The sequence below is a fragment of the Eschrichtius robustus genome, chromosome 1 (genome assembly GCF_028021215.1).
Source record: "Eschrichtius robustus isolate mEscRob2 chromosome 1, mEscRob2.pri, whole genome shotgun sequence".
In the NCBI taxonomy this organism is placed as follows: Eukaryota; Metazoa; Chordata; class Mammalia; order Artiodactyla; family Eschrichtiidae; genus Eschrichtius; species Eschrichtius robustus.
Window position 1 is genome coordinate 176181625 of NC_090824.1, and position 6000 is coordinate 176187624.

A 6000-nucleotide genomic window follows, 5' to 3' on the forward strand; every position below is an offset into this window, starting at 1 on the left:
TTTCCAGGGTTGGCCCAATACATGCACCTGTATGCTCCCAGGGCCTCTGTACCCGTGACCCTGGACGCTCTTCCTTGGATAAAGATAGACAAGGCATTTCATAATTAAATTTGTGATCAGACAAAAAGCGAGGAGGACTAGCTAATGTATTTAGTGGAAGAATCAGCATTCTGAAGGCTTTGGCCATTATAGGCAATCTATATATGTTGAGTATGTGAATTGAGACAGGCTAGAACTTTGGGCCGAAATGAAGTTTAATAGGGATAGACACAACGCCAAGTACATGATGAGAAAGGGCTATTTTTTCAGATTAAAAAAAGATGTGGTTGAATCATCCATACGTGTACATATATCCCCTCTTTTTTGGATTTCCTTCCCATTTAAGTCACCACACAGCATCAAGTAGAGTTCCCTGTGCTATACAGTAGGTTCTCATTAATTATCTATTTTATACATAGACGTGTATATAAGTCAACCCCAATCTCCCAATTCATCCAACCCCACCTTTTCCCCCTTGGTATCCATGCGTTTGTTCTCTACGTCTGTGTCTCTATTTCTGCTTTGCAAATAAGATCATCTATACCATTTTTCTAGATTCCACATATATGTGTTAATATACGATATTTGTTTTTCTCTTTCTGACTTACTTCACTCTGTATGACAGTCTCTAGGTCCACCCATGTCTCTGCAAATGACACAATTTCGTTCCTTTTTATGGCTGAGTAATATTCCATTGTATATATGTACCACATCTTCTTTATCCATTCCTCTGCTGATGGACCTTTAAGTTACTTCCATGTCCTGGCTATTGTAAATAGAGCTGCTATGAACATTTTGGTACATGACTCTTTTTGAATAATGGTTTTCTCAGGGTATATGCCCAGTAGTGGGATTGCTGGGTCATATTGTAGTTCTAGTTTTAGTTGTTTAAGGAGCCTCCATACTGTTCTCCATAGTGGCTGTATCAATTTACATTACCACCAAGAGGGGTAAGAGGGTTCCTTTTCTCCACACCCTCTCCAGCATTTATTGTTTGTAGATTTTTTTGATGATGGCCACTCTGACCAGCAGATACTGACACAGCAGTGTAAAGCAATTATACTCCAATAAAGAAAAAAGAAAAGAAACACATTTAAAATTGAAAACAATAAAAAAAGATCTGGTTGCGTAACCCATAAATTCAGTATAAGTCCAAAGTTAGCTGGGTCTCCCCAAAGCTTAATTAACACATTTTCAGGCTGCAGACATAGAATGCTAGTGTCAAAAAACTGGAAGCAATGAGCTGACTCCATTTTGCACTGGTAACATTCTCTCTATGACATTGTATTACATTCTGAACATGATATTTTAAGAGGGGCCTTTAAGAGAAATCATACTAACCTGGATTGCATTCAGAGAAAAATTATGAAGAAAGATCAGAGTCAGAAAATCACACTATGTAGGGATGAACTAAAGGAAACAAGATAATTTGTGTGGAAACATGGAGACCCGGGGGAGAAATGAATTTCATGAAGTTTTCCTGGGCAATGCATTCTTTTGTTCTAAATTCTCTTGAAAGCATCAGTAAGATGAACCTTACTTGTCTGCATTCATAGGACCAGATTTGGAGCATGGGTGGGATATGGGAACCCTGAGTCTAGCCTCAAGGTGGGCGCAGAGTAAAAGGGACGCTCCCTCACCTTTAAGACTGATAGAAGATGGCTTTGGGGTGGTAAATGGAAAACCAAAATTTAAAAAAAATGGAATAAGACAGAATTGCAGTCCATGTAGAGCATGGGAAGACGCTAGAGCAAGACAGTGTATGTATATAGGGTCTCTTTTTTTTTCTGTGATAGTCTATGAAATACTTTTGAACAAAGATTCAGGTGTCACAGCCCCATGTGGGAAAGGCATTCAAGGCCCATTTTTCCCCAGTCCAGTGTGCAGATGACTTAGGAAAAGGGGGAAAAGGTTTGTTGGAGAGAGGAAGGGAAGGGAGGGATAGAGAATCTGTCAGCGAAACTTATTACCTTAGCTCGCATTTTGGTGAGAATGTGTACGTGAATGGCCCGTCTGCGGAGAAAATCCACCAGAGATTTTCGGTGATTCAACGTGACGAGAGGCCTCATGTTTTCACCTCCTCCCAGCTGCAGGGAAGGGACCCCACTTTTCTAAGAGAAAAATCAATGGCCTCCCTAGGCTGCCTGGTATCCAGCTCTCATTTTCTAAGAGCTGAGGATAAAAATCCCACCTCTGGGCACTAAGCCTTGGAGCACACACCTGGCACTGAACGGTCTCCTCAGTGGAGTATCAGAGATCTCAGCTCAGTTCCCTCCGCTGCCCTTGAGCAACTAAATGTCCTTGACAGCATCGCTTCCTTTCCTGCTGTCACACTTTCTCCAGCCTTAACCACCCCCAAGATAATCTCTCTCTTTTCCTTCTTGGAGGAAAAACTGTCAGCTGTCTTCTTTAAGTTAACCCTTTCCCATCTTCCCCAGGCCCTTTAATTTATCTTCACAAAACTCATGTCCCATTTCGTTTCTTGTTTCTCATCCTCCCGAAACTCAGGGCTGCCTGTGGCTTGAAGGCTCCCTTCACTTGATTTCTAACTACCTGTCCTGACTTTTCGCCACCTGTTTGACTACCCAGGTCTCTGTTTTCTTTGCTGGTTCCTTTTCCTCCTCCTGACCTTGGGTATCCCCCAAAGCTTTGTCCTTGATGTCTCACTTCTTTTCCGTAAGTTCTTACCTAAATTCTCCTACCATTACTCTATCACCTTTAACCAGAAAGCTCTCAAATTCTTGTCATCACCATCTGCACACTCAGCTGCTGAGGCTTTTTCATTCGATGGTTTTTCATGGTCACCCAGAACTGAATATGTCTCATCCATAACCCACAAACGCCCCCCAAGCTGCAAATGGATCACCCCTCCCTTCTTGTCTATCCCTCCAGTTACATCGCCGTTCCTCTTCTATTCACCGGCAGCCAGAAATCACCAAACCCTGCACAGTCTTTTTTTTTTCTTTTTTTAATTTTTATTGAAGTATAGTTGATTTACAGTGTTGTGTTAGTTTCAGGTATACAAAGGCTCCCTGACTTCATACTATACTACAAAGCTACAGTAATCAAAATAGTATGGTACTGGCACATTCTTAATTTACCTTGTTCACCCCTCCAGGCATCCATTTTTCCCTTGCCATGGCTACCTCAGCCCTCCGCTCCATCCTTCTGTCACAAATCCATCCTAAAGGTACCTCCCTTTAAACAGCAGATCTAATGGAGAAAGGACCTCTGGATGAAGCAGGTTGTGGGGAATGGTAAGGCTGGTGGTGGACAGCATCTTTAAAGAAGAGAAGGAAGCAGATGAAATACCTATGGCTCAGAGCAAGAACGATATAAAGCACAGGGGTCATCACCCAGACCCATGACTAGTCCAGGTAGAAGAGGGTCTGTCCCCATGCCCATCCCTTTTCCTTGACAGCATGTGCTTTGGGCCATTGAGACTATACCAGGTCTTGTTCTCCTTCATGGGTTCTTTCCCTATGACTTTAGTCCCTTCTCTGAACTCCTTTGGCATTTCCTTGAAGTGATCAAATATTGCCTGCTATTGACAATCAATTATTTCAGTTGAATATTTGTTTGTTTCCTTTCCCTTCAGAGGAACAATTTCCTCTGCTGTGTTCTAAAAAAATTTTAAGGCGGCATGACCAAATTATAAATGATTGGAGGATAGGAATCATGTCTTATAATGAATGCTCTTATAGTCCCAATACCTTAGTAAAAAACCATGCATGCAGTAGGCAATTGAAGTAGGCAATTTATTTAACAATTATTTATTAAACAGCTGCTTTGTTCTAGATACTAGTCTAGGTAATAGGATAACAAAACAGACCAAATCCCTGCCCTGATGAGGTTAATTTTCTAATGAGTTTGGGAGGAATGGAAAAGGGGTGGCAGATATAGATAAAATACACTGTAAAATAATACATTATTATTTCATGTATTTTAATGTTTATTTATAATTATTATAAATTATTATGAAATCGTACCAAGTACAATTGCACAGAATAAGCACAGGAGTTAATTGTGTAGCAGGTTAGAAGTTGATCCATGCTGTAGAGGAACATAAAGCATGGAAAGGGGATGGTGAAGTCGCAGGGGCCAGGAGCAATTTTAAATCAGGTTGTCAGGAAGTCTTCTTTGAAAAAAGTAACATCTGAGCAATTTCTTGAAGGAGGGATTGTGGCTCTTTGGATGAGAAGCATTCTTATCAGTGGGAACAGCAAATGCAAAGACCCTGGGGCAGGACCATATCTGGAATAGGCTAGAAAGTGCAAAGAAGTCAGACTGGGGCAGAGAGAGAGGAGGGAGGTAATGAGAGATGAGTCCAGGAGGGAACTGGGAGATCCTTGCTGGACATTGTAAGAACATTGGCTTTTACCCTGAGTGAGCGGAGAAATTATTAGAAAGTTGTCATTGATGTCATAGTTTCTTTTGGTCACTCTGGCTGCTGTGAGATTAGACCTGGAAGCAAGGGTGGGAGCAGGGAGACTAGTTAAAAGAAATAGTGACTAAAGAGAAAGGTGAAAGTGGCTTTGACCAGGGTGGTTAGAGTGGAGATGAGAAGGGGTCAGATTCTGGATATATTTTGAAGGTAAAAGCAGTAGGTTTTGTAGATTGACTGAAGAATAAGAGAAAAAGAATAGATTCAAGAATGGCTCCAGGGCAAATGGAAGAAAAGAACTGCTCTTAACTGGATCAAGGAAGATTGTAGGATATTTGAGGGGAAAGACTGGTGTATCAGGTTTCTCCAGAGAAAGAGAACCAATAGGATATATATGTATATTTGGCTCAGGGCATCAAGCTCCAACAGCAAGATGCGGCTAAGGCTAGCAGTACTAGGAGTGGAGATGCAGCCCAGGCCACAAAACCTAGGGGAAGAGGAAGGGAATGTCAGCCAGAAAAATTAGTGGGGGAGGAGGAGGGGCTCTGGCCCAGAGACCCAAGATGGAGGAGGAGGAGGAGGCAGAAGAGAAGAGAGAGAGAGAGAGATTTATTTTAAGGAATTGACTCACACAATTATGAAGGCTGAGAAGTCCAAAATCTGCAGCACAGGTCGGTAGGCTGGAGACCCAGAGACAAGCCAATGCTACAGTTCAAGTCTGAAAGCATCTGCGGCAGAATTCTCTCTGGCTCAGGAAAGGTTAGTCTTTTGTACTATTCAGGCCTTCAGCTGATTTGATGAGACCCACCCACATGAGGGAGAGCAATCTGCTTTACTCAAAATTTGCTGATTTCAATGTTAATCTCATCCAAAAACACCCCCACAGAACATCCAGAATGATGTTTGACCACATCTCTGGGCTTCCTGGACCAGCCAAATTGATTTTAAAAATTAACTATCACCATTGTGGCTCCAGCTCTGGAAACGTATTGAATATAAGTGGCGATGTTGAGTAGTAAGCTGGATAGAGGAGGTGTTGAGGGCAAAGAGAAGATAGAAGATTGTGAGCCCTCAATACAGTAAGTCCCCTACCTATGAACTTTCAAGTTAAGAACTTTCTAAAATGGGAACGTGCGTTCACATGTCCAATCACGTAAGTTACTTCACATGTCTGGTGTACATTGTCATGTGTGTGCATCCTCTACAAGTGGTTGTGCATTTGTGTACTTTACTGTACAGTACTGTGGAGAGTACAGTAGTACAGTATCTTTACTTCAAGCCCAGGATGTCCAGCAACAAGCATAAAAGCAGTGGTGATGCAGATGGTACTGCCATCAGCCCCTGTATGCCAGCAGTTGTACCGTACTACTGTACTTTTCAAGGTACTGTACTGTAAGATTAAAAATGTTTTCTTTATCTTTTGTGTTTGTTTGTTTTTTATGTATTATTTGTGTGAAAAGTATTATAAACCTATTACAGTACTGTACTATAAAGCCAATTGTGTTAGTTGGGTACCTAGGCTAACTTTGTTGGACTTACGAACAAATTGGACCTGGGAACGCACTTTCGGAATGGAA